At 43.2% G+C, this 27,776-nt stretch overlaps 1 protein-coding gene and 1 long non-coding RNA gene across 3 annotated transcripts in view; one reads left to right on the top strand and one right to left on the bottom strand.

Annotated features, from left to right (window-relative positions):
* The window catches only part of LOC144687350 (uncharacterized), a 29,112-nt gene extending 7,706 nt beyond the window's left edge, over positions 1 to 21,406 (bottom strand). The window contains exons 1-2 of the long non-coding RNA XR_013578116.1: positions 21,321 to 21,406; positions 17,695 to 17,769 (exon numbers count right to left, since the gene is read on the bottom strand). This is a non-coding gene — a long non-coding RNA (uncharacterized LOC144687350). The remainder of the gene's footprint in view (positions 1 to 17,694; positions 17,770 to 21,320) is intronic.
* The window catches only part of LOC144687340 (voltage-dependent calcium channel subunit alpha-2/delta-1-like), a 693,974-nt gene that overhangs the window by 100,506 nt on the left and 565,692 nt on the right, over positions 1 to 27,776 (top strand). The window lies entirely within an intron of this gene.

The raw sequence follows: 27,776 nt of genomic DNA, 5'->3' as shown, positions 1-27,776 counted from the left end.
AAGCCTGGTCCCATCCTCAAGGAAGAAAATGCTGGATAGCAGACAGGAGTGGTAACCCTGCTAAACCTACTCCATGCCCTGCTCGGATACTGATGTCAACTGTAGGGCAGCTCTTTCTTCAATTCACTAGAGTAATTGGGAATCAAATGTAGAATCTGTTCTTTATGGCTCAGTTCCTCTGTTGAAAGTACATTAAGGCTTAACTTGGGGAAAAAGATGTGCACAGAAGTGAGGAAACACATGAGAAATAGTGGAAATGCAAATAGCACATGAGTCCCAAGGGAATTATTTCTTTCTCAGTCTTGTTAATAAAAGTACAATATTTGCTATTCAGGTGCTTGCCTTTTTTTGTGTGGCCGGCATTCTTATTTCCATTGACTACAGCATGGCTGCTGGAGCAGGTTGTGAGCTCTGCTCCTAAGTGGCCATGACATTTATATATACAACAGTAACAGATAGCACTGCTAGGACAGAGATTGTTAATTAATCTATTAATTGACTAATACTATTATTTCAGTAATGCTGCTCATCCTTAAAGAAAGCATTAAAGAATGTCTTTGTTTTCAAAATGATCCTTCTTCCTCAAATGAAAATCTGAATTTGGTTAAGTAGCCATTGAATCATGATGGTCACAAATACAGCTAGAATATTGGTTGACTATTGAGTTCTTTTAAATAGAACAGTTCTCAGTTAAAGCATGCGGGAAAATGGCATCTGAAGGCAACAATGCACAACTGCTTTTGCACCACAACATCAAAATGTTCCGCTGGTTACTGTTGTCTAATAATAGGCTGGCACACTGTGCCAACTTTCATCAGTTATTTATTCATTTTAAGTAGGTGAAAGCACCACTGACTTTGTTCCCTTGAATTATTAATGCTGTGTGTTGTAAGACATGTTGTAGAAAACAGGATTACCTTTCAGGGACGCATGCTGACTTATTCGGCCTTGGGCTGGGTGCAGAGAGTATGTGACAATTTGTGATGGAATGGGAGATCAGAGAGCTATGACTCATTGCATTAAGTTGGTACAGTCAAAAACCGAGAATCAAAAGCATCATTTTTACTCAGTTACACATACAGTGTTTGGTAATGATAGTTCAGTCAGTGTGCAATGAATAATACATGGGGGAGCTGTTTACCAATTGACCCAGTGGCCCAGAATTTCCTGGAGTCAGGTGATATTGTAATGGCGCATTTACACAGTTGAGCTCATTTTCCAGTGCAAAAGTCCCAGGAAACAATGATATAAGTGAGTTACGCCATTATTCATGTTGTACCATGGGGCATTTGTGCTGCTCCATCATTATCCTCACCAAAGTCATGACAATTGATAATAGCAACTCCACCGCCTGCCTCTCCAACGTCCTTAACCCACCAAGTCAAGTTAATGGCAATTGTAAGCTTTCTGGATTTATGGCAGTTTTCTCTCCAGCACTTCGACTGAAAGGTAATGGAGCAGGTGGACATATTTAAATTTGTTTGTTCAGATGAAGTAATTAAAACAAAATCTCTGCTTTTCAGTAGGTGTAAGGGAGGAAAATGCATGGAAACGCCATGACTAAAGTAAGAGTGGAGGAGACATTCATTCAGGCTTGTTTGTGGGCCTGACATGGTTAGTGGCTGACAACACATGCCAGAAGTCGGGGGCCTGAGGCCTTATTCGAGTATTTCCAGTGAACTGTAGGGCACCTCTCAACTCTCCCTCGGCAGCTTACCAGTTTCCTCTGGAATAATTTATGGCAACTTGATCTCGGATAGATCCTTGAGGGGGGCGGTGAGGTGAACAGGGATGGAGGGTCTGTGAGCATGGACAGGTAGCAGCCTGCAGCTCAGCTGTAGAGCCAAGAGTAGCTCTTCCTGGCTCAATCTTAAGGTAAGTTAAAAAAAGAAAAATCTCACTCTTCAAAGGCGGTCCTTTTCAGCGCTGCTAATTTGTGTACAGAAAAAAAACAATGGCCCAGTGAGTTTCTGAACAATATTGGAGAGGAGTTTCTAAATGGGCAGCAGGGACCTTTCCTCTTCCAGCATATGCAAGGCGCCTAACACCCGTGTAAGGTGTCTACCAGGGGTGTCTGAATATCTCACAAATCAATACGGCATTGAGTGTGTTTCAGGCTTCCTGGGTGCACAGACATTGCCTCCTGAAATTTGGATGTCTTTACCTTTGTTTTGTGCTTGGAAAATGATGAAACAAAGTCGAATTTCACTAATGGCTTGTTTAAATCTTTGTAGATGTTTTAAATTACTAATTTCATCTTCTTCTAAACAAATGGTTCAAAAGAAATCTGTAACTTTATATGTTACTGTAAACCGAGTATAGCAGCTGAGAATGCCCAGAACTCACAACAGTTTTCACAGAAGTTAGGAAGCAAAATTTGACACTGAGCCACAAGAGATATTAGGACAAATGACCAAAAGCTTGGGCAAAAAGTTGGGGATTAAGGAGCATCTCAAAGGGGAAAAGAGAGGGAGAAAGCCTGAGAAGTTAAGGGAATTCCGGAACTTAGGGGCGAGGCAGCTAAAAGCATGGCCACCAACGGTGCAGCAGTTATATTTGGGGATGCTCAAAAGGCCAGAACTGGAGCAGTACAGATACATCAGAGGGTTCTGGAGCTAGAGGAGATTACAGATAGGGAAGGACAAAACCATAAAGGAATTTAAAATCAAGGGTGAGAATTTTAAAATCGAGGCTTAATCCGGAACCCAAGTAGGTCAGCAAGCATAGGGTTGATGGGTGAATTGAACTTGGTAAGAGTTGGGACACAGCAGCATTTTGGATGGCCTCAAGGTTATGGTGGCTAGAATGTGGAAGGCGTGTATTGGAATAGTCAAATTTGGAGGTAACAAAAACATGGACGAGGGTTTCAGCGGGGGATGAGCTGAGGCAAGGGTGGATTTGAGGCAGTGAAAAGATTTGAAATTAGAAACTCTATGACTTAGGTTGTGCCAATATTGATCTACTAATTAGTTTGTTGGAGCAGATGGACTAATCCATTGGCTATGTCACTCCTAAGGTCCCTGTTTCACTCTTACGCTCACTGCATAGTACTCAAAATTAATGGAGTAAGTTTGTAACTGGAACATAGGAGCATAAAATTGTGTAATAATGGCATATGTTACCATTCCAGGAAATTCTGAATCATTGATATATAGGGCAGGTTCATTTTTACACTGGGAAAATTATATTTCTAAAATTTTAGCTAAATGCCAATGCGCAGTATTTTATCTTTCAAAAAGTGAAGTTTATCCATCTTTAAGCATTTAACATTAGATTGGATTGATGTGGATATTTTGAAACAGCAATTAGATTATTAATATAGTAAAAATGGTGGCTGCCTTCTCTACAGCAGCAAAAATCAAAATAGAAAATATTTTTTTAAACAAAAATGAACACCAGTGAACTTTGAAAGCCTCAGAGCAAGTAATTTGTATATTTAGCCAAGCCTCATTATGTATGCTAAATGGTTCGAGAGTTCAGACTTCCTTTAGTTTGTTGAAACAGCTGCACACAAGGGAAAGCATTGCTTGATTGACAGTTTTTTCTTAGATCTGTTTTTTCAATGGTTCAGTGGTTATTTACACAGGATAAAGAGGTGTCAAGATTTTGGAGGTGTCAAGGTTGTGGACTTTTTTAAAGCTTTTCCACACATACCATTGTTACTATAGGATTCAATGCTTCTATTCAGTGTGTTACTGGGTGAACAGGCACGGAAGTACTATGAGTTGATATGAGGGGCTTTTGGGGGTGGGTGGAGGGGCATGGATTGGCATGGGATGCAAAGTAAGGCCGGACTGAAATCGTCCCCCTCACGCCTGATTTACTGTTACATCGATGGGAAAACACGCCGACCCAGAACACGTCTGGACAAGTGTGATGTGCAGAAGCCAGGACTTAATGTTAGGTCCTTGCTCAGATCGCGGACTTCCGAGGAGAAGAGGATGCTGGAGCCATACAGCTACCAGACCCTGGAGGAACACGTGCATCACATGCTGGGTGGATTCTCATGGACATGGCTCTGGCACGAAGCAGCTTTCGGAAGGTGGGATGTCTCCATTGATGTCTCGGGTCATGGTCTTGACCATGGGCTGCCACAGATAATCAGTGGGGTTGGGGAGAGGAAGGTAAGTGTGAGTGGGAGAGGAAGATGTACAGGCTGTGAGGTTGGGAGGGCAAGGACAAAGGTGTTAGAGGGGGGTGAGGTTGGGATGGGGAGGGAAGAGTGGGTGGCAGAGGGTGCATTGGTAGCAGTAGAAGGGATGGCGAGGGTGGTTGGTGGGGACTTGGTGGCAGACATGGACCCTGGGGGTGGGAAGGAGGAGGTCAGGGAGGTAAATGTGGATGAGGGTAGGGTTCGCAGGAAGGTAGTGAATGTGCTTGTTCACCTGGACATCCTCGAAAGAAAAGGGTTCAGTTTGATAGGTGACGATGGGGAGGTGGATGTTGATGCCAAGGGTGTCGGCAGTGATGGGGAAATGACATGTGTGACTGGGGAGGAGAAAGGACGGGGGAGCGGGTCAAAAACTTGACTACGACCATTGTTGTTAAAATCGACAGTGAGCGAAGCCTCGTGTTGGACAGGCACAGATGCCGCATGGGAGTGTGATCAGTGGATGTGCGGAGATGCAGGTCAGCTCAGATGTACAACTGAAAGACAACCCCAGCAGACAGCATTGAAAATGGGCGGGACTGTAAGATGTGTGTGATGGATGAAGGCTCTGTGTACGTGGGAGAGTGCTTGCATGAGGTTCCAATAGGTCCTGCCACACACACCCATCTCCCTCCAGAATCACTCCTGGTATGCAGCTGAACTGCTGGTGGTGGGATGCAGAGGGAGGGCTCGTGAAGCCTGTCAATGAAGCTGAAAGACAACATTACACATTATTCAGTGAAATTGAATATATTTTCAGGTTGTAAAGTGACAAAATGTGTTCACCTGTGCAACCATTCGTGATGAGAATTTCTTAACTTCTTTAGGCCTGCCACTTCTTCTAGATACTGCACTGACACCCACAGCAGGGGCGGAGACAGCCTGTTCAATGGTTGGCCATGTTGCCTCTGAACACTTTGGCGTGGGTCCTCGGCCTGAGGACCCCGGCTTGCTTTGGCTATCCTTTTGTGGGCCAGCTACTCCCTTTGCGGTGACAGAGGACGTGGTTGAGGGGGGTCACAGGCAAAGGGGACTTGGAGGAAGTGGACAGCCTCTGAGATTCCTGAGTGGAATACCCAGCAGTATCCAGCTGCCGCTCCTCCTCCCTGTGGGTGTCTGAGGGCCCTGGCCTGACTTCCTGAGGGGAAGGAGCACCTGGAGGGACGTCAGAGAGCAGTGGATGCTTTCCTCCGACTTGGGTGCCGCTCTGTTGAGGGCTTCCAACAGCTCTGCCTCTTCCGCAGCAGTGCTCTGAGTGCCGGGGAGCTTGGATGAACCTGCCTCCTCATACCGAGGCACGCGTCCGTGCGGTGACCACCAGATTGTGAACCAGAGCCTGCTCCAAGTGTAGGTCCCACTGAGGTGTGTGTCTCTGCACTGGTGAAGGGTGTGGGTAAACGCTGTGACGGGTCTTCCAGGCTGCTTATTTCCAGCTCTTCAATGGAGGAGGTGACCTCTTGGCTGGAAGTGAGGATGTGGATGGAGCTGAGGGACTGACTGACTGGCTGAGGGTGTCGGTCGCTTGGCAGAGCTCCCTGTGAACCAAAGTAGAGATAATGAGTGCATGGCAGCAGAGTTAAAAACAGGAGAGAGAGCACTCACAGTTGCGTTGAGAGAGGGATGATGTGGTGCAGGATCCCTACCTGGGTGTTTTCCATCAAGATCACCGTCACTGCAGGCACGGTCCACGTACTCACCAGTCAGCGCGATGGTGCATTCCTCAAAGTGAGCAAGAGGCCTAATGTGGGCCACTCCACCGCCCCGCCCCGCACTAAACACCCTCCCTGCTGATAAGAACAGGCTTCTCCTGCATGAAAACAGATGGAGAGAGTGTGAGCAGGATGCATGGCACTACGTGGAGTGTTTGTGTGGTGAGTGGAGCCATGGACAGGATGAGAACACAAGCTCGAGAGGATATGAGCCTGATGGAGGTGTGAGGGTGTGTGTGAGAGTTAGCGGTGTTGTCCCTTGAGGTGTGAGATCCCTGTGGATGTGTGATGGGTTTGGGAGTGTGTGAGGTGGTTGACTTACCCTGAGGAATGGATGAGATCATTCATCCTCTTCCTGCACTGGATGGCTGACCTCCTCTGTGCTCCGGTGGAGCTGACTGCTACTGCCACTGCCTCCCAGGCCAGATTGGTGACTCTAGTTGACCTCTTGTGGCCAGAGCCGGGGTACAGGACATCTCGGCAGCCTTCCATTGTGTCCAGCGGGTGCCCCTGAGGGGCATCACTATATTTGGGAGCTGCCATCTTCTTTGTTTTCGGGGCCAGCTGTCACCTGTAGCCATCCTGGTCTGTAGACATAAAGTTGGCTGTTCTCTGGTGTGCTTTAAATATGGCGCCTGGAGCGAGGAAGCGCTGAGGTCACGGCGCGGTGGGCAAATCCGAGCCCGCTCGCCAGGAATCCGGAGTGTTTCCCGTGAATGCATTATTAATGAGGCGGGGACGCGCTGGGAATGGGGCGATACGGCGCAAAAAAGCCACCATTACAGCTGGCGATAAAACATCCTTTTTCCCACCCGCTACCGCACTTGGTGCAAATGTGGGATGATTCCACACATGGTGGACACTGTTAAATCTTTATTTGTAATGAGCCATTTTAATTGTGCAAAACAGTTTCTTTTCTAATATTTAGGGATTTCATTATTTTGTGATAATGCATAATTAATTGTCACGTGTCAAACTTGTAGTGGTTACATGATGGTCTTTAATTATTTCGGTGGATATCGTCACTGATTGGTTGTATGAGGAGTGCTGTTCATCAATAGCGACCAGCAGTAGCAGTTGTAGCAATAAAAAGAAGGCATTTGAGAGTGTCTTCATGGCAGTAACCTTGATGATAACCTGAGATGATACTTATGGCAGTTAAAATGATATCATCTGATATAAATATCATATCTGCTAACTAGATGCCTAGATTGAAACATGGGTTTACTATGCACTCCAAGTAAAACATAGGGGAAAATTGTCCCCCCGTCGGGGGGGTTGTGCGGGGGCGGGCAGGAGCGAGTGTGAACCTGATCGGCCAATTAAAGCCTGCCCAGCGTGACGCACACCCGGAAGCGCTGAGCGCTCCCTGTGCGGGCGGGGGGGGGTGGAATTCCCTGAGAGGTTCCCTGCGATCTTTCGCACATAACAGAGCGCAGAGATCTCCCCGAGGCACGGAGGTTCCTCAGGGAGATTGGTTTCAGTGCTAAAGTTTGAAATGAAGGTTTGTAACACTTTTAACACATGTCCCCTCATGTGACACTATCACATGAGCTGGGTCATGTCAAAGAATAAAAGTACAAATTGTTATTACATTTTGAAACACTTCATGAAACCGGATGAGGTTTCGTGAAAAACACGAAGGCCGCCTGGGCTCTTCGCCTGTCTGCCAACCTTCAGGTTGGATGGGCAGCATTCTTCACAGCTTTAATGACTTTCTTAAGGGCCTTAATAGGCCTTTGACAGTTCGGCGGGAAATGCCAACCTAAATGACGCACGGTGACATTGGGATGCCCGCCCGATGTCACCGCGCATCATTTGACACGTCGGCGAGTGGGCCCCGTCCCCACTCACCGACGGGAAAATTCTTCCCATAGTTTTAATATGTTTTACCCCTCGGCAGGATTTTTAGGTCGGTGTGCGGGAGCGATTGGTGGGCCCGGGAGCGGCCAGGGAAGGGACCACTGACTGCGATTAGCCCCCGACTGTGATTTCACGCTGACTGGCCAATTAATGGCCAGCCTATGTGAAGCGAGCGCCGAAATGCTCTGCGCTGCCGGGGTGAGGGTGGAAGGAGGGCATGCGCTGAAGTGAGCACAGGCACGGGGGGTTGCTCACAGAAAGCTCCCTTTAAGCAAAGAGCTGCCTCAGGGAGCTGAAAACTTCAAAAGTATCAAATAAAGATTTTTAAACCTGGCAAAAAAATTTCCACACAACATGAGCAGCCACCTGAGCATAGACATTATAAAAATTCTGTGCATAGATTTTTATGTTTTTCTATTTAATAACGGGAACCTCATCCTGCCCCTGGATGAAGTTTCCTGAAAAATGCAATGTGTGCCTGGCTGATTCGCCCGCCTGCCAACCATAATGTTGGACAGGCAGCAAAAAATCCCAGCTAATTGCACCGTTAATGGGCTTAATAGCCTTCTTAATTGTCTGTGGGCACGCTTCTGAGTTTAGTGCGTGCCTGCCGACCGAAATATTGCACAAGTGCGCGATGACGTTGGGACGCTTGCCCGATGTCATCGCGTGCTTTCTTACGTTCGAGCGGGTCGGGCCGCGCCCACCCGTTCAGCGAAAAATTCTGGTCCTGGTATCTGGCATCTTTTGATAATACTTGGCTTACTGATACTGAAGAACAGGATCCCCTTGGACTACAAGGTCACTTTGGTAAGCATGTGCAGAGATTGTTGCTCACCAATCGCAAGTATTAGGATGTTGACACGTTACCAGCAATTTTCCACCCATTGATGTTAATGGGTTGTGGGCGACATTTCTGGTGTTTCCTGAAATGCTTGTCTGTTAGCTGAAGTTCCATGCTGATTGCAAAATCGCCCATTGTATCTCTGCTGATGTACATAATGCTCCAGTTGTCAGTCTGACAATTCACCCACTACCACTGTAACAGCACAAATATAAATATACTTTATCGTATCGTATCAAACAGGATATTAACAATGGATCAAGAATATTTACAACACTACACTGATGACCTTTTGACAACTCTGTGCCACACATGATATACCTGTTTCTCCAATGAAGGAAGGTCTGAAATTTCTGTTGAAGTAGGAGTATTTAACGGTCATATTTAAATAGCAAGCTTGGTTTATAGTCCAGCTAATTTAGATGGCCTTTTTCTATAATATAACTTCTTTATATTTCTATGTAGAAATTTTCCTGGAGTAGGAAGGGAAAGAAACAGCATAATTCCTGCTTATGATCAATAACTAGTGACTGTTAGTGGAAAACATGCCTGACAATGCCTGGTTAGAATAGAATCAGTCTTCATTCTCATGCTCCCGACTGATTGAATAATCTACTAAAAGCTGCTGTCCATGTAATTCATAGCTCCAACACCACTTGCACCAGTGACAATTTCCTGGACTTGGGCCAGATTTCTCACCCTAGCCACCCAGACTGAAAAAGAACGTGCAGGTGAATGTACTTCAGAGTGCAAGATAATTGATTCAAATAAATAAAATCTCTGTACTTTCTAAATATATTTAAAACTCCTCAAAGCTCTTCTTTGTCAGTACATTAGGTATAGTGTGTACACAGTGGAAGGCACTGAAGTGCCTGCATATCCTACTGGTGAAAATAAGAATGGGGGTGAAAATTACACTTCCGTCCAAGTGGGCGCGGATGGCTGCACATGGTGACAAAGCAGAAATTCACTTTATCCATGTGAGTGACAGGTTTGCACAGTGGAAGAGTGACAGACATATTGGGCAGGTTTTTCAGGCCTGTTGAGGTTGGGAGCCGAGATGGACGGGACCCGAAACTACTGGTGCCGGCCGGTGTGCCGGTTTCCCAACACTGTTTACGGCATCAGCTGTTTTGGGGGAGGTGGGTTTGGGGCCTGGCAAGGTTGCCTGCCCACAAGGCGGGCAGCCAATTAGGCTCATTAAGAGCCTTGCTAATGGCACTCAAAGGGGGTGGACCGGGATTTTTGAGTTGGCCTCCAGTTTCCTGGTGTGATTGGGAGAAGTAGGTCGGGATGCCAGTGCTCCAGGCAGTCTTCCAGGCCCTCCCTGCCTGCTTGGGTGCAGATGCAGGCAAATGCCGTCATGTATAGGGATTCCTCCCCACCCCTTCCCTGTCCTGTTCCCCCCACAGCGGTGGCCTGGCTGCTTTTCTTATTTTTATTTGACTTTAAAAAAAAAAATTGGTGAGGGGGCACCTTTGTGTTGAAGCACCTTCTCAGTTATTAATGTTTTATTGCAGCTGTCCAGTCCACTGAAGCTGGGAAGCCTCTGCTTGGCCCACCAACATCGAAAGCCTGCCCGCTCGCCTGGCGCCTTTAATTGGGAACCCGTCTCCATGCCATTTAAGGGGGTGCCTCAGTCTTAAGTCCCACGAGTGGCTAATTCCACCCCGAGGAGTGGGTTCAGGACCTGGAAACGGTCCTGACACATATTTCCTGCCCCCAAAGTGAAAATTCAGCCCGTTTTATTTTTGTGCAGGTACAGAATGACAAATTTGTGCCTGATCCTTTCCTGATGTGGTCAGTGTTTTGTGTTTCTGAATGACCATTCAAATGAGTTCTAAGGTAGGTTTTGGATTTAAAAAGCTTTGCCATTGATATACAAAGTATGTGTAAAGTATAATAGTTTGTAGTAATGACATTGTAAAAACTCCGACAGATTTGCAAGAACAGTGGCTATGTCTCTTTCTATACTGGCATGGAAGTGGTGCTATCCTGTAAACGGCTGTTGGGAAATTCTGATCTATCTCCTGCCCGCTTTTCCCTCCTCTTCCCCAGGCATTACTTAAATTACATGATGTTTCCTTGAGATTAACATGTTTTTGATTCAAAGCGTAGTTGCTGTTTCATTCGGATTAAAAGAGCTGATACTTAAAAAGTCCTTGACACAGAAAAGTGACATTATTAACTGAATTAATGAATTCTTAATTATTAGACTACTTAATCTGTCCAAGAAATGTTTTTACAGTCCTGTGGTCAGAAAGGCTTTTTAGGTTCTATTTAGATAAAATACAGTTTTGGGAACAAGGAGAGATTATGTGTAATAACATAATGTAAATTCATTTCTTTTTTGCCGTAAAATATAATTGTGAAAGATCAGAGTGCAGTTTTGTAAACAAATTAAGAACATTGTAATGTAATTTTGCTAAAAAGCTATTTCTATTCCTTTGGAGTGTAAAAAATAAATCAAAAACATCGTTTGATTACAATTTTTAACATTATGCATAAGAATTAAACTCCTAATTTCTTTGTTCAATTTGGCGATAATGTTTCTTAACTTAACTTTATAACACGAGGCTTGGGTTCCCTCTCCAGTTTGCAGTCATTCATTATAAACATTTCTAGGCTCAAACTATAGTATAGGCAAAATATAGGCTGAGCTGCTAACGTTTGTCTTGCGATTATGCTCGGAGGCTTCTTCACATTGGCTATCGAAACTTCAATGGAAGATTAGCATAATCTCTGATTACACACTGTATCCATTGTTTCCACTGAAGTTACGATGGTCACTTGAGACCCTCCATGGCCTCCACCTCAAAGACATTACTGACATTGGTTTATGAATGTCAACTTCCGCTAACCTTCACAACTGCCCTTTTTCTGTTGCAAACAGTTTTCTACTCCATCGGAAAAGCAATTTGAGTCTAGAGGTTACTGTTGACAAAGTTAGCGGATGGACAATTATAATATCATTTAAATGACTTGTTTTAGAGGAGACAATAACCTTACATAGAATATACGGTGGAGAAACAGGCCATTCTGCTCAACCAGTCCAGGCCTGCATTTGTGCTCCACTCAAGCTTCCTCCATCTTTCACATCTAAATCTATCATCATAACCCTCTATTCCCTTCCCACTCATATGCTTGAAAATAAGCTGGTTAACACCTGTGCTAAAATAGTGGAGTGCATAATGTCATGTGACAGCATTAAGCACCCAACTGCTAAAGTTGACAACCATCATACGTAGTCCGTGGTATCTTAATGTGGCATATGTAACCTTTGGATTGGAGATGCAAGCTTCCAATCTGCCTTTCAACTCAAAAGGGCAAATGTTTTTTCTGTTCTATGAAAGGCTTTAGAAGTAGTTTAATTGCCAGTGTACATTTAAACTTAGCAGGGCTAGGGTGAATGACAGGGGAATGGGGCTAATTGGATTGCACGTTCAAAGATTGTGATGGGCCAAATAGTCTACACCTTTGTTTGCATCATTCTATGGCCTGAATCTAAACCAGTTGACATGGCGTGGCTTGTGACTGTACTTTCCTCCGTGGGTCACAAGCTTGTCCTTTAATTAAAAACTGAATTATTTATAAAGATCCATTAAAGTGGGTGACAGGAAGATTTGCCAAAGGCGGCTGGTATGTGAGAACGGACTGAGTTATATTTTCTGTGACCAGGAGTAATGTTCCAAATGATCAGCAGCAGCGAAATTAATCGAAGTTAGAGAACATTTTATACAGCAGTCGTATGCAAATTTGACTTTTACTTCTTCATGAGTTTTGTGTAAGCTGCCCTAAAGTATAAATGATAAATGAACAGCTAGACCAAGGATCATAACTTTGCAACATGCTGTAGACAGTGTTTAATAACTTGGGGTTTAAAAGTACCATTACGAGACAATGTACAAATGCAATTGAATTTTGTGCTTTGCCTAAGAGGTAGATTTCAAAACAGTGCGATAAACCCCTAATGCTCACATTTTCGTTTTTATGGCAAAAATTTCAATATAACTGAAATTTGATTCTTAAAGCTAATTTTTTGATATTTTGCCGTTGTCTGCTAGCACTAATGACCTCTGATTTGCAAGCAATTTAGACACAGGAGATGGTGCATGATAGAAGTCTCTATTAGGCCTTTAAGGCAAGGGACTAATGCTTTTGAATTTGCTTTTTGCTTCTACTTTATTTTCCCTGTGCTCTGAATTTTATATTATCAGTAACTTATAAAGCCATTTACATAAGTTCTGCAACTTCATTATGAAAACTCATAACAAACTTTAGAAGCATGAATATCCTTGCAGTACATGCCCTGGTGGGATCAAGAGGTGTCATGAATGAATTAATTTTAAGACTCTCAAACAGTGATCAATTAAAGTTATCCAATTGATGTGGTAGATTTTCAGAAGGCATTTTGTTACCGCTGTGAGGTTTATAAGATTATGGCCTGACTTTTCAGGATTGCCACAAGGTGGGACTTCTGCCCATCACGGGAGCAAGTCCCGGCTGGCAGCTCTTCAGTCCCTCCAGGAATGGCGCTGCAGTGGCTGGAAGAGGCATTGCAGGGAGCTGTCTGGAACGAAGTGCTGGGAACTGGAAGAGAGGTAAGTGGCAGGGGACCCAGGGCCAGGAGGGTAAGGAAGGCTTGGGCGGTCATGAGGGGTTGATCGGGGTGCCTGGGGAAAGGCTGTGGGGGACAGAGGTCCAGGGGTCACCAGTCCTTAAGCAGAGGGCACTCCAAGTCAGAAGGGGGCTTCTGATGGAGATCCTCCTCTTCCCGCCTGAGATCGAACTCTGTTCGTTGTCGGGCTTGTGCCCTTGATCTGTCATCCACCCACCAGCCTAAAAATTGCGGCTGGGTGAGAAAAGGCATTTAAGTAGCCACTTAGGGGCCTTAATTATGGCAAGTGCTTCCTGTCCAAGTCTCTGCCTGCCCCAGCGCAAAATCGCGACCAGGCCAGGGTGGGTGGGATCCTGGAGGGAATACTGTCTATATAATTTCACACTCCCTGGCACATCGAAATCTGCTGGGGGGAGTGTAAAATTCTGGCCTATGATGTTTTGGGACCGTATCTTTAAATTTAGGGTAGATGAAGAGGGTGATGTGACCTGTTTTGCAGTCTGCATGACCGTTAGCCTGGGTGACTTGATTGTTGGAGGTCAAAGGAAGGCTCAGATTGTTTTACTAAGAAGAAAGTGTGAGATGGAGACAGTGGCAATGGAGTTTACAGTGAGTAGTCTCCAAGTCTCCCGAAGCCCTAGAAAGGTGTTGTTGATATTGGATTGTAAACATTTGTGCTGTAACCTGTCCAAATACTTATAAGATGAAACAAGTTGGGATCAAGGATTGGCATTTCTACTTGGATGAAAGGTTAATGAGTTTCCTGTTGCCATGGGGAAGAGGGCTGAAGATACCATTTTTGAGATCAGGTTACAGGCATCCCTACAAATCAATGAATATCACAAACAGACAGCAGAGATTCTGGTTGGCAGCAAAAGGAAGAGGCCGATAGGTTTTGTGTGCTTCTACAGCTAGATGTAGGAGGGAAACAGTCTCTAGACAAACAGGTGCATCCTGCAACCATCCAAGGATTCTAGGGTAATGGAAGGGGTCATCAACGGTGCTATCAAGTGGCAGGTGCTTAGCATTAATCTGCTCACTGATGCCCAGTTTGGGTTCTGCCCAGGGCCACTCAGCTCCTGACCTGACCTTGGTTCAAACATGGACAAAAGAGCTGAACTCTCGAGGTGAGTTGACAGTGACTGCCCTTGCCATCAAGGCAGCATTTGACCGAATGTGGCATTAAGGAGCCCTAGCAAAACTGGAGTCAATGGGAATCAGGGGGAAAACTCTACGCTGGTTGGAGTCATACCAAGCACAAAGGAAGATGGTTGTGGTTGTTGGAGGTCAGTCATCTCAGCTCCAGGACATCACTGCAGGAGTTCCTCAGGGTATTGTCCTCGGCCCAACCATCTTCAGCTGCTTCATCAATGACCTTCCTTCCATCATAAGGTCAGAAGTGAGGATGTTCGCTGATGATTTCACAATGTTCAGCACCATTCGCAACTCCTCAGATGCTGAAGCAGTCCATGTCCAAATGCAGCAAGACCTGGACAACATCCGAGCTTGGGCTGACAAGTGGCAAGTAACATTTGTGCCACACAAGTGTCAAGCAACGGCCATCTCCAACAAGAGAATCCAACCATCACCCCTTGATGTTCAATGGCATTACCATCACTGAATTCCCCACTATCAACATCCTGGGCATTACCATTGACCAGAAAGTGAACTGGAATAGCCATAGTAAATACTAAGGCTATAAGAGCAGGTCAGAGGCTAGGAATTGTGCGACGAATAACTCACCTCCTGTCTCTCCAAAGCCTGTCAACCATCTACAAGGCACAAGTCAGGAGTGTGATGGAATGCTCCCCACTTGCCTGGATGAGTGCAGCTCCCATAACAGTCAAGAAGCTTCACACCGTCCAGGACAAAGCAGCCCACTTGATTGGCACCACATCCACAAACATTCACTCCCACCAGCACTGACTCACAGTAGCAGCAGTGTGTACCATCTACAAGACGCACTGCAGGAATTCACCAAGGCTCCTTCGACAGCACCTTCCAAACCCACAACCACTACCATCTAGGACAAGGGCAGCAGATAGATGGGAATGCCAGCACCTGGAAGTTCCCCTCCAATTCACTCACCATCCTGTCTTGGAATTATATTGCCGTTCCTTCACTGTCGCTGGATCAAAATCCTGGAATTCCCTTCCTAACAGCACTGTGGGTGTACCTATACCACATGGACTGCAGCAGTTCAAGAAGGCAGTTCAGCACCACTTTCTCAAGAGCAACTAGGGATGGGCAATAAATGCAGGCCCAGCCAGCGAAGCCCACATCCCATGAATGCATAATAAAAAAAGAAATAGGATTATGGGAACTCATTGGAAGCTGGGAGAAACTGTGGACTATTTGCTATAAGGGCTGTAATTCCATGAAGAGTGCAGTTGTATAAAAGGAGAATGTCACTTTCTGTAGTTAACGTATAGGTTGCCCACAAAAAGAAAATAGTGTTTCGTCAATTGTGTTGTTTTAGTCATTGGTTACAATAGAAGTTGCAAAGTGCAAACTCTTGACTTGTTGTTCCTTCATTTATTAATTGGAAGGTTGAATTATTTTTAAAGTTATCGGTCTCTACAGAGATTGTAACCATTTAATTAGATGTCTCACTGAAGGTTTGTTATAAAATCTCCAGACTTGTGTTCAATAAAAGGAAACATGGGTAGAAACTCGGTTGATGGGCATGAAATGAAGTGTTTTTGTTAATGGTGTTGCTTAGATAGGAGAAGAGTTGGGCTTGGTGAACTAAGAGATTTGTTCTGGGCATAAACAAATAGTTTCAGCTTCCAATGCCAAAGTCCAAATTGAGATATGCTGATGGCACAAAGTGGGGGCATTTTGCAAGCTGAGGAGGTTTGAAAAAGATTTCAGCAGAAGGTAGATTAATGGAAGAGATGGACAGATGGCAAGTTTAATGCAGTTTATTGTGGAGAAATATGAAGTAGTACATTTTAGAATGCAAAATGAGGAATGAAGGTAAACACTTAATGGAAAGACACCAAAGGATGTTACTGAATAGAGGCCTAGGGAGGATCAAATACATAATTCATGGAGTACAGGTAGGTGAATGAGAAAAAGCCAATAGCATTTAGGGTTTTATAAATGGGCACATAAGAGTATGAGAGAAATGGAATAATGAATCGATACAAAACATTAGTTCGTCTACATTATGGCACAAAGTTGTTTTAGGTCCTTCATATGATTGAAGTTTGTGGTTTCTTTTTACTTAGCTTGTAGATTTTTACTGCAGCTAGATATAATGAAATTGATAAAAGTTGCTCATTCCCAGGATGTTTTAGGGTTTAATGCGTCAGGATATATTTTAGCTGATTGTGCCTTTTACTCTTTGTTGCAAGTGCAGAATGTGTGATTCATGCCTATTGCCTTATTTTCGTGGTCACGTTGTGAAACAAGGTAGCCAAGACAGTCTTGAGATAGGACATGGGACTGGAGCTTAGAATAATTAGTTACACCCCAACTGGTGATCAAGTTGGCATCTGGTGTTTTTGAAGGAAATATCTCATTTCTGGGGCTCTTGTTCATAATATCTATCATGCCCCAATGAATCTACAATGGCAATGTTTGTGAGTGTTCATGAGAAATGGCCTATAAAGATCTTGAGCTTTCCTTAACAAGTGAGAGTCAGGATCGAAGAAGGTTACCTGTCTACCTCGAGGAACATAGGGTAATGTTGTTTTTAAATCTGCAAGTCTACTGCTCAAAGAGCATGTGTGAGCCTGGACTTGGTGGAAACAATAAGCAGTATTATTGCAAACCATTTTTGGTGTTGGAGTTGAACTGCATACACAATTTTTTAAAATTACCTCTTTTTTACTTTACCTGTTTCTTTATTCTCCCTCTCTCTCTCTTAATCCGATCTTTCTTTCCATCTCTTCATTTCAATTTCTCTTTCTAATTTAACATTGAATTCAACATTTCAGCACAAACGGTTGTGAATCTTCGGAATTCTCTACCCTAGAGGGTTGTGGATGCTCCATCGTTGTATATATTTAAGGCTGAGATAGAAAACTCTCTGGTTTGTCAGGGAATTGAAGCACAATGGGGGGGGTGGGGGAGCGGGAAAATGAAATTGAAGCCAAGGATCAGCAATGATCGTATTGAATGGTGGAGCAGGCTTTATGGACCTGCTCCTGCTATTATTTCTTATATCCTTATCTTCTTACACTTCTGGTTCAATCTCTATACTGTTTGTCTCATGATGATTAAATCTGATTGGTTAGGGAAGTATGTAGTTACTTGCACCGTTCACACAAATACCCCGCAGAAAGTATCATTCTGTTTCCATCTCCCACTTACAGCAACTTACAGTGCAAAATATTGTGGAAATTAAATGGCAAATGTCTAATTCACCGTGGGTGCATTTGTTCATCAGTTACTGTCAACTTTGGCCTGTTTTGTTTTTACAGGCCTACAACTAGAGATGAGGGAATGTGTTATGATCATGTCACTCACAACTTAGAAATCTCCAATAATGGGAAGCAAATACCTTTGCTGTTCTGCCAATGCCAAAAGTTCACTGCAGCTGCAGGTTCCCATCGGCTCCCTCCTGTGTAGTCAGACCCTGTTTTGTTGAATCGCAATAGAAGAGTGATAAATCTTACTGATTCTGTTACTGATAGAATCTGAAAACTGATGTGGAAAAATGGAACAACCAGGATGAGCAAAACAAATCCTCACCGTTCTCAAATATAAAATTACATTCGTTGAATGATGTTTGCAAACTTGTCTGTCAGTTCCTCTCCATCAACAATGCTTCAGAGATCAATGCCAGTTCATTGTTACCAATTTGATTATAATCCAGATGATTGTAATGTACCAGATACAACATCATTGTAAATGACATGTAATGAGTCCGTCTTGATGTCTAGAATTGGTGGGTTATCATTTCAGAGGGAATTTCAATAAAATGGTCACTTCTGCTCAACAATGTATGATGCAGTACTAATTTGATGTATGATGCATTTTAACATCCTCACGAATGAAGAACCTTAACAAGCACATTCTGCTTGTTAAGCCACATTCTGTATGCTTCTTTAGAACCTGTGATAAGTGGGTTCATGATTGTTCCACTACTTACGTCATATGCACCACTTTCAATCTTACTAATGAATTATATGTTGCTGTATTTCCCAATTCAGTGAATGTTTTCTGTGTAAGTTATACCTTGATTTCAGCCCTGTTTATACACGGCCACTGTCTGCTCTTGTGATTAGCACAACAAGGATTGATTGTACTTTCTACTGCAATCTAGGAATTTAAGCATGAGAGAACTCTGTAAAAGCAGGGGTAACATTGCCAAAGAACTTTTCTCTTGCATGTTTGTTATGTCTAAGTGGAGCTGTGGCATCACTGAAATATTTGTCATGTTGATCAGGAGTGTTTGGGTGTTAGGAAGCTGAAACAGCTATGCATCTTTATGTAGCAACTGTTGGAAAGAGAGGCGAGGCAGGAAATTCATCCCTCTCTAACAAAAGATCTTGCACACTGAGAAATTATAGTGGAATCAGGAATGTATAATAGCAGTTTAGGTGCTCTGTGCTATAGCAATTTGTGGGGCATTTTCCTACACTAACAGCCTTCACACTTTTAACTCCCCCAGCAAAAAAACACTGGTTACATCCTTCATTACAAGACACTTCTGATAAGTGAATACAATTGATGTGTTAACTGGGTTATTAACTGCACAATCAGCAACAATAGATGTTTTCCACATAAATCAGGATGGTTAGCGAACATGATCTGCAGTGACCCCAACATGACCCTATAAATGAATACAAGAGTTCTTAATTTGAGTGTAGAACATTCACACTCCAATGGAATAGGCTTTTCCAAATAAAAGCTCTCACTGGTTCTTTGATGCAGCATAACAACTAATTTAAATTTATTGCAGCTGTTCCTTATTGCTTCCAAGTTATTTCACCCAGTCATTTTACTTACATGAAGTGTTAATTAAGTAATTTGTATCTTTTTATAGCCAGGCATTGGATCAGTTTTGCTGGTTGTTTAATTAGGTACTTGTCCCTCAAGACATAGAACAATGGATCCTGAGAGTGATTGCAAGGACATGATCTGATTGAGGTTTTTGGATGATTTCATGAACTCTGAGATCTAAACCACAAAATGAGATCAGTGAGTTGTCACATTAAGGTTATATTTTGTTTTTAGAATCATAATGGGGTAATTTTATTCATTTTTATTCCCTTTGTATTGATGATTCTTATGTGTAAGAACTCACCATTGGAGTGAGATGAAGTGTAAAAGATGTCACTCAAAGATTAATTATTTTGATGTAATCATTACAAGTTTGTTGAGAAATTATTAGCAATTGGCTTCAATGTAAACTCCTTTTTGAATGATGAACTATGCCCTTATGCGACAGATCTTGTCAATGAAACCCACCAAATCCTCTCCCAATCCTGTTAAAGAATGTGCATTTATAAAGTCCTTTTACAACCTCACTGTCCCAGAGCTAATAATGAAGCACTTTGGATCACAACAGTGACCATACTTCAGAAAACAGAGCAGCCAATTTGCGCACAAAAAGATCCCATAAACAATAATGAGATCATCTGTTTTAATGATGTTGATTGAGGGGTAAGTATTGGCCAGGTCACTGGAGAACACTGCCGCCGGCTCTGATAATTTAAAAATCCACCTGAGGTCACTCTGGTGGTGCAGCACTCTTTCAGTGTTCCACTGAAATGGCAGCTTAGATTATGTGCTCAAGTCTCTGAACCAATGAAATTTTGACTCTGAGGAGAGTGTGCTACCACTGAGCCAAATCTAATAACAATCAAGTTGCAATTAAACTCCTGATTACCCAACTTTGCTTTCTAGCCCCCATGCTCACTGGTATTCCAAATGGTTCTTTTTCCTTAGTTACTGTTCCTCATTCTTTCAAATGTGGCATCATCAACTCCTCCTCAAGAACTCTGCACTGGACTCCTCCATCATTGCAAATTACTGCCCCATCTCCAATCTCCTTTCTTCTGTGAACTGCAAACATTTGCCCAACTTTCCCACAACTCCATATTTGAACCACTCCAACACGCTGTCTTGTCTAAGTGATAAATGTTGGCTAGGAGATGAGAGAATTCCTTCCCTGCTTTGAATAATGCTGTGGGATTGTTAGTTCCACTTGAACCATTAGAACAGGAAGAAAGGGCCTCAATATGATGTCTGTCTGAATGATGGCCTAACATTGCAGCACTCAGGTTGTGACTTACTGAGAGCAAGGTGCAAAACGTTCAAACCTGAAAACAAAGGCAAGAGCAGCTGGGTTTGCTGCGAACAGACTTTCTGGTCTCGGAGGTTTTTGGACAGAAAGAGAGAGAGAGAGGTCTTACAGAGACAGAAGGGTGCAGCTGGTGTGGTCAGCAGAGAGAAGGTGGCTGAGAGTCCTCGACGAGCTACCAGGTAGAATGTGGGGGAGAGAATGGTCTCTGGTTGAGCAGATGCATCCCGAGGTAATCTAAAGACTCTGGAAGGTCAGGAAGAGAAATCACCAGAGTGGCCTTATTGCTGGCATGTGGGTTTGGAAATTCACTGATAACTGAAGGAAGCACCTTTGAATAGTCACCTGATACTACAACTCAGTGAAACCCATTGGAAGCTGGAAGTGGCTGTGGTTTATTTCCTATAAAGACTGAAATCCTGTGGAGATTGTGCTGTAATGTACATGTATGCAGTGTGGGGCTATCGGTCGCATTAGAATATTAACAAGGGTTATTTTGTCTGTAGTTTAGAGTATTTGTTGCCTACCAAGTAATGTTTAATCAATGTTGCCTTTAATTTGCTTGTTACATTAGAAGTCTTAAAACTTGAAATCTTGTTACAGGAGTCCTTTAAGTTGGTCACTAGGAATTCAAATATCTTATTAAAGTTGCCATACTCTAAGGGGATTGTAATACAACTCTTGAGTGGGTTGTGCTGCTGCCACTAAGGGGCTGTATTTCACTGTAAGAGATGTCTGAGTATGTGCATAGGAGAGTGTAGCGACACCAACACAATCAGGTAATTGAATTCCCAAATGTATCTGTTAGCTTAGATATTTTTCCATTTTACTTTTAAATTGAATCTAAGAAACACAGAGAGAGTGGTGAAAATGCTTACATGGCTATAACTCCTGTTGAGTTGGAAATTGTGTCACAGCGTCCAACAAACCAGCTGTAAAGCAGAGTTTTCATAAGGGCTTCTCCTTTCATTCAGATTGCTGCCATGGTGTCTGCCTAATTCAAACATACACCTTTCTTCAGAAGCAATGATGGCAACAGCTTCACAAGCCTATTGCATAAATTTGATCTCTCATCCAATGACTTTCTAGCATGATATCTTAGGCTTCTGGTATATGCAGTTAACAGATGGCAGACATTCTGAGACTGTCTAATTTTAGAAACAAATAACACAACCATATTTTGCAGTGATATGTAATGTCAGCATTTATCTTGCACCTGCTTTCCAATGCTGCATAAGGGTTTAATCTCCCTTACACTCATAGCTATAACCTTCTTGGAAAATTTCTTTCAAGTCAGTGGCAAGCTGTCCTAGCAATTACCAGTCAGCAGGAAGTGTGCAAGTGGAATGTTACCACAGTTGGCAAATTAAAGAAAGTTTATCCATTCTACCAGCAAAAGGCCATAGGCTGCATTTTACTGTGGCTTGACCATCCAGTGGCATGTGCCATGAGTTGTATGTGCCCTTGCATGCGTAGTTTTTAAATTTGTTTGCATGACAACTTGCTGAAAGTGTGAGCTGATAACATCACAGCGAGGGAAAGGGGGCAGCTGGGACCTGAGTGAACAGGGCAGACAACCGTGCATCACCTTAACCAATCAGATCGAAGGATTGTGAAATTAACAGCATGAGGAAATGTAAATCTGAGCAGGCAAATTCAATGTCAAATCGGGTACAGAAAGAAAAATAAGGAGAGGGAAAGGTTTTATCTAGAGAGGCCAGAGGAAAGAGACAGAAAGGAAAAGTAAACAATAATAAATGGAGTATTTAAAAATGAAAAGTTTTACAATGTGACTCCACACTTGCCGTAGTTAATTTCAGTGCGGGAGAGGTTCACTGATGGTAATAACCACTTATCATGTCGCTAAAGTGGTAGTTAGTCAAGTCTTGTCCATTCTTATCTATTTATTGCAAGTTTTGTCTATCTACTGCAGTTTTTTTCTGTGTTTTTTCATGGTATATTGGTGTTGCCGATGAAGCTAGCATTTGTTGCCCATCCCTAATTGCCCTTGAACTGAGGGCAGCTAAGAGCCAACCACATTGTTCTGGGTCTGGAGTCACATGTAGGCCAGACCAGGTAAACGTGGCAGGTTTCCTTTCCTAAGGGACAATAGTGAATCGGATGGGCTTTATAATAATCGATGGTAGATGTCATGGTCACCATTACTGAGACTATCTTTATAATCCACAATTTAACTTCCACCAGCTGCCTCATTGGGATTTGAATCCATGTCCCCAGAGCATTAGCCCATGTATTTGGATTGCTAGTCCAGTGACATTACCACCATGCTACCATCCCCCCACAATTCTCTAGTGTCAGCTGTGGCTCAGTTCGTAGCACTCACCTCCTGTATCACAAGGTCCTGGGTCTGAGTCCTATTTTGGGGCTTGAGCACAAAACTTAAGGCTGGCATTTCAGTGCAGTAGGAGTTCTGCACTGTTAGAGGTGCAGTATTTTGGATAAGCTGCTAAACTTTCTGTACCTGATCTGCCCTCTCAGTTGGGCACAAAAGATTGCCTGGCACTGTTTCAAAGAAGAGTAGGGGTGTTATCCCTGGTATCCTGGCCAAAATCTATCCCTCAATCAGGATCACAAAAACTGATCATCTGTCCATTATTATAATGCTATTTGTGCAAGCTTGTTCTACACAAACTGACTGCCACGTCTCCTACTTCCCAACAGCAACTGTACTTCAAAAATACTTCATTTGCTGGAAAGCACGTTGAGACACTCACTGGTCATGTAAAGTGCTATATGAATCCAAGTTTTTCTTGTGAATGGTGAGGCACACTGTGAGATGTCGTTTCTATGAAGCTAATGGTGGAGCGCAGACAGCAGCTTTTGGATATTTGTGTTTAATCACGGATCTGACCTGCACTTTTTGTTGCTGTGCATTAATAGCGGTAAGCATCATTAGTCTCAATGCTATTTTGCCAGGAAAATCTGGGCCCACCTCTTAATTAACAGCACTCATTGGGCATTGAATCAGTGAAAAATAATTCTGGTTGTCACCACAATACTGAAAAATGAAGTTTCTTGGACATCCAAATAAATCTTTCACACAATCCACAGAGCCTCGCAGTTTACTGAATCAAATGCTTTGGTCAAGTTGATGAATGCAATGGAGAGCTCCTTGTGTTGTTCTTGCATTTTTTTTCAAATTGTCTGGCAAGAAAAAACATGTCAGAGGTTCCTCTGAAAAGTCTAAAGCCACACTGTATCTCTGGGACTCTTTGTTCATCACCATCTTGCAGCTGCTTCATGATGATATGAATGCAACTGTCCTGAGTGGGACAGACACTTCCAAAATCTAGACTGGTGTCAAGCAAGGCTGTGTGATAGCACCTGTGCTATTTATTGTCTACCTGAGAGTGGAAGTCACCTCATTAAACTGCCCTCTGGCCTGAGCATTAAATACTGCCTAGATGGAGTCGTCTCTGTGCCAGAATTAAACTGATCACTGTAGGCATAAATGATCTACAGCTTGCAGACGACTACAGTGCCGTTGCCCACTCTGCACCAGATTTGCAAGCGACTCTCAATCTCTTCAATTCTGCATTCAAGAAACTTGGCCTGAGCTTGAATGTTGCCAAAACAAAACTCATGTATCAACCTAAACTTGGTCAAATATTCCATCCCCTATATATGTTGAAGGAGAGACTCTGGGACATGTTGAACCCTTCCCATACCTTGGCAGTCACCTCTCTCAAAAGGTCGCCATTGACTAGGAGGTCGAGCGCCAGATCAGCTGTGCCAGCTCAGCCTTTTACAAACTACAAAAACCTCCAAGTCAACAAAAGTCCTAGTGTACAGAGCAGTTGTCGTCACCACACTCCTGTACTACAGTGAGATCTGTACTGTGTATCCGTGACACTTGAGAGCCCTGGAGAAATTCCATCAGCAATGCCTCCAGCATATCCTCCAGATTTAATGAGGACTGTCGAACAAATGCCTAGTGTCCTTCTTGAAGCCAGCTCCACAAGCATTAATGAAAAACCCCTGCAAAGTTAACCTCAATGTATAGGGCACTGTGCCGGAATAACTGAAAAGTGTCTCCCCGCCAGGTCCTATTTTCTCAACTGGCCAGCATTCCAGGGAAGAACAAAGCAAATGCTTCAAAGACACTCTGAAACTCAACTGGCAGCTCACCACCACCTTCTCAAGGGCAACTAGGAATGGGCAATAAATGCAGGCCTAGCCTATGAAGCCCACATCCCGTGAATGAATAAAAAAAACTCTCCTTGAAATGTGGCAGCATTGACATTAATGACTGGAAGGAGCTTCAAAAGCCAATCATTCAAAATGGTGGCAACTTATCTATCAAGCTACATCATGCTTTCAGCCACAATGTCTTAATGATGAGGTAGAGCGGTGGCAGAGAAGGAAAGAAAAAGAAAAATCTTGAACTTTGGATCCCATTATCTTGTACTTGCCTCATCTGCCCAAAGACCTGCGGGTTGATAATCGGACTGTTCAGTCACATGAAGACCATGGCAGAAACTTGAGGCCCTGAATAGTCGTCATCCTCAAATCAAAGAACAGTTGAGAGCGACTGAAAAACTAACACGTATAAAGTATTCTGCTGGCAGTGTTTAGACATTTTATATCTGAATACAGAAATACTGTTGGCAGGGAACATAAAGAGATCCAACCCAGAGGTAAAGTCCAAATCAGAAGTCTTTCATTACTTGATAAACTATGGATATGTAAGTTGACTTGGCTGATGTTATACTGCAATGCAACTTCAACCATTTGCAAACATAAGATACTAATTGAAGTAATGATTAGGCCAGATTTGAGTTGCTATTATCACTGTGTTATGATCCGATTAGGGACCAGTAACTTTTGTTGTCAAGTAGATAAAATTTGAATTCCCAGGTATTTATGAAGAGAATCAAGGCTCAAGATTCCACAGTTTTAAACAAACAGAAGGAATTTTACTATACAAGAGTCAATAAATCAAACAGTAAATACTATCTATCTTATACACCAATATTCAGAATTAACATGAGGTAAACATGAATTAACAGGCAAACTGTGGCTGAACACATCACAACATTAAATGGCAGACAGAACCAAGATAGATCCCACAAATTTTCTCAGCAACCTACGCCATCAGTGATCACATTGAATCACAAAAATTCTTTAAAACTCTCTCTTCCTCACGAGGGATTTCAGCTTCTCTCATTCTCTGATTTCCCGCAACAACAGCTCTAACTTAGCCTGAAAGCCTTCTTGCTTCTTCTCTCTGCAATGAATTGTCAGGCAACTGGACTCTAGCTTGGACTGCCCCAGTGACTGCCCACCTCCCAGTTGCTCAATCTCTTTGTCCAAAATTGCGTCCCACTGGGTTGGCAGGGCTGCGGCCCGACATCTAACCATCTACCCTATCCCAGCTATCTAGCTGTACTGAGCAGACAACCACAGCTCACCAGAGGTTTCTCTTTGCCCCAGCTGCCTGCTCCGCAGAGCGGACAGCATCACTTCAGCTTCTTTGAGCTGTCAATTGCTCCAGGGTTTCTCTGAGCCCCAGTTGCACAGAGCTAACAACAGCACTTCAGCTGCTACCTCTTCAGCTCCAGACTAAACTTATCACGTAGGCCTGTTTCGTGCGCTACTCCTAGGTCCCGTGGTCAGATTTTCAAGCCACCAGCTCAGTAATGTGGGCGATGTTTTTTCGCATCATCCCCCCCCAGCCATCAAAAGGAATCCAGAATCTGGAGTGTGCATGGCTTGTCCCCCTGCCAGGCTCTGTATGCCGCAGGGCATGCTGGGAGCCGTAGTCTTCAGCCTCCGCCCTGAAAATACTGAAAAAAATTCCACAAACCAAGGTTCCCTTGCAACTAAAGCTCTGCTAAGTTGTAGAAGTGAAAGTTGGACCAATCAAAACTGCTTCTGGTGTAATTATTAAAGAGAAAGACATTTCTGTGACATCACCTAATTGCGGCACAAAAGTAGAGATTCTTGAAATGATCTATTTGAACTATATAACCCTTACAAGCCTGAAGATAACCCAAGTATTTAGAACTTCTCTCTTTCCCCAGCTTTTAAAACCGATCGGATTAAACTGTACTAGGGGACTAAAAAATATAATTTCTTAGAAAAAGGTGAGGTGAATAGGAAAAGAATCTTTGAAAAGAAGCTCAGCAAAAAATGTTTGGAAACCTTTGGTCTATGCAATCTAAATGCAAATTTTTAGTCGAGAATGAGCAAGTATCTTTAGACCTTGTAGCACTTATAATGAATGTCAATTGATAACAAACAGAATGTTTGCTATCTGCTGATAGAAACACTCAGCTCGGAGGGACGTTCCTGTACTTGACTACGGATACAAACCCCGTAATGTGTTATGGTTCTCAGGTACTTAGATGACTTCTAACTCCTAATAACGAATGTACTTTCAAAGTCATGTTCTCATAGGAATTTGTTCTGAGAACAATTTTCTGTGTGCATGCTATTCTGTTAAGGGTGCTTCATTGTACCATGCCCTTTCCCCTTGCGTTTTATTATTGGATGCATTTGTTGTGACATGGATGTAGCAGATTGATGCCACTAATCAAAATACTTCATGCTTCAAAAGCAGTTATTTAATCCTATTTTGTTTCTTTTTCTCTTGTTTTAAAGAAATCTCTTGAACCGGTCTGATTTAATTATGTTTCAGAAGCTTGATTGTAAAGTGCCAACAGCACACTGTAATTAATGAAATTCCACTTCTCATTGAGTGGCATAAAGATGACTGGTGTATGAATTGAAAATGCCATATTGTACGAGTAGGGGCTGTTCTTTGGAAGCTTGGAATAAGGCAGAGTGTGGAAACTTTCTTCTGCTTCTGGCTTTGGTGTGTCTAACCTTGGATTGCATAATTTTTCTTTCTTCATTCTTCGGATGCGGGTGTCTCTGGCAAGGCCTGCATTTATTGCCCATCCTAATTGCCCTTGGACTGAATGGCTTGGTAGGCATTCACTGGGCAGTTAAAAGTTAACCACACTGCTGTGGGTGTGGAGTCACATATATGTCAGAGCAGGTAAGAACAAAAGATTTCGTTCCCTGAAGGGCATTAGTGAACCAAATAGGTTTTTACAACAATTCAGTATTTTCATGATTAGCTTTTTATTCCAGATTTATTAACTAAGTTTAAACTTCCCTGGATGTCATGGTGGGATGTGAACTCATGTCTCCTGAGCATTAGTCCGGATCTCTAGATTACTAGTCCAGTAACGTTACCACTACACTACCAGATGATTGAGCTGTGCCATCATAATAATGCCCTATTCTCCTTTGATAAATGACGTAAGCTGCTGAGAACTTTGATGTGGACAAGGCTTTGTGTTATG

This window comes from Cetorhinus maximus, chromosome 12, assembly GCF_964194155.1.
Source record: "Cetorhinus maximus chromosome 12, sCetMax3.hap1.1, whole genome shotgun sequence".
Classification (NCBI taxonomy): Eukaryota; Metazoa; Chordata; class Chondrichthyes; order Lamniformes; family Cetorhinidae; genus Cetorhinus; species Cetorhinus maximus.
The sequence above is the reverse complement of the archived record's forward strand: the minus strand, read 5'-3'. Positions and strand labels throughout refer to the sequence as shown.